This window comes from Arachis duranensis, chromosome 6 (genome assembly GCF_000817695.3).
Source record: "Arachis duranensis cultivar V14167 chromosome 6, aradu.V14167.gnm2.J7QH, whole genome shotgun sequence".
In the NCBI taxonomy this organism is placed as follows: Eukaryota; Viridiplantae; Streptophyta; class Magnoliopsida; order Fabales; family Fabaceae; genus Arachis; species Arachis duranensis.
The window spans coordinates 78,868,379-78,870,121 of record NC_029777.3 but is presented as its reverse complement, the minus strand read 5'-3'; the positions used below and the strand labels follow the sequence as shown (position 1 = coordinate 78,870,121).

The window sequence follows — 1,743 nt, the reverse complement described above, 5'->3', positions numbered from 1 at the left end:
CAGAAGATCCTTTTCAGTTTTTAACTGAATTCTTGTACATCTGTGATACTGTTAAGACCAATGGGGTTGATCCCGAGGTCTACAGGCTTATGCTTTTCTCTTTTACTATAAGAGACAGAGCTAGAGTATGATTGGACTCTCAACCTAAAGATAGCCTGAACTCTTGGGATAAGCTGGTCACGGCTTTCTTAGCCAAGTTCTTTCCTCCTCAAAAGCTAAGTAAGCTTAGAGTGGATGTTCAAACCTTCAGACAGAAAGAAGGTGAATCCCTCTATGAAGCTTGGGAGAGATACAAGAAACTAACCAAAAAGTGTCCTTCTGGCATGCTTTCAGAATGGACCATCTTGGATATATTCTATGATGGTCTGTCTGAATTATCTAAGATGTCATTGGACCATTCTGCAGGAGGATCTATTCACATGAAGAAAATGCCTGCAGAAGCTCAGGAACTCATTGACATGGTTGCAAATAACCAGTTCATGTACACTTCTGAAAGGAATCCTGTGAATAATGGGACGCCTCAGAGGAAGGGAGTTCTTGAAATTAATGCTCTGAATGCCATATTGGTTCAGAACAAAATGTTGACTCAGCAAGTCAATATGATTTCTCAGAGTCTGAATAGATTGCAAAATACATCCAACAGTACTAAAGAGGCATCTTCTGAAGAAGAAGCCTATGATCCTGAGAACCCTGCAATGGTAGAGGTGAATTACATGGGTGAAGCCTATGGAAACACCTATAAACCCTTATGGAGAAATCATCCAAATTTCTCATGGAAGGATCAACAAAATCCCCAACAAGGCTTTAATAATGGTAGAAGAAAAAGGTTTAGCAATAGTAAGCCTTTTCCATCATCATCTCAGTAACAGACAGAGAATTCTGAGCAGAACCCCTCTAGCTTAGCAAACATAGTCTCTGATCTATCTAAGGTCACTCTAAGTTTCATCAATGAAACAAGGTCCTCCATTAGGAATTTGGAGGCACAAGTGGGCCAGCTGAGTAAAAGAATCACTGAAACTCCTCTTAGTACTCTTCCAAGCAATACAGAAGAGAACCCAAAAAGAGAGTGTAAGGCCATAACCTTACTTGGTGTGGCCGAATGCACAGAGGAGGAGGAGGACGTGAATCCCAGTGAAGAAAATCTCTTGGAACGTCCTCTGGACAAAAAGGAGTTCCCATTTGAGGAACCTAAGAAATCTGAGGCTCATCTAGAGACCATAGAAATTCCAGTGAACCTACTTCTGTCATTCATGAGCTCTGATGACTATTCATCTGAAGAAGATGAAGACATTGTTGAAGGGCAAGTTGCCCAGTATTTAGGTGCAATCATGAAGCTGAATGCCAAGTTATTTGGTAATGAGACTTGGGTGGATGAACCCCTCTTACTCACCAATGAACTGAATGACTTGATTAGACAGACATTACCTCAAAAGAAACAGGATCCTGGTAAATTCTTAATTTCCTGTACCATAGGCACCGTGACCTTTGAGAAGGCTCTGTGTGACCTGGGGTCAGGCATAAACTTAATGCCACTCTCTGTAATGGAAAAATTGGGAATCTTTGAAGTACGGGCTGCCAAATTCTCATTAGAGATGGCAGACAAATCCATGAAAAAGTCTTATGGACAGGTAGAGGACGTGCTAGTAAAGGTCAAAGGCCTTTACATCCCTACTGATTTCATAATCCTAGACACTGGGAAGGATGAGGATGAATCCATCATCCTTGGAAGACCCTTCCTAGCCA

At 41.5% G+C, this 1,743-nt stretch overlaps 1 non-coding gene across 1 annotated transcript; it reads right to left on the bottom strand.

Moving 5' to 3' along the window:
• Nucleotides 1–221: 221 nt before the first annotated feature.
• On the bottom strand, nucleotides 222–325 carry LOC127740158 (small nucleolar RNA R71). Its single transcript, XR_008000839.1, has one exon. It is a non-coding gene; the product is annotated as a small nucleolar RNA R71 (small nucleolar RNA).
• Between the last annotated feature and the right edge of the window lie 1,418 nt (nucleotides 326–1,743).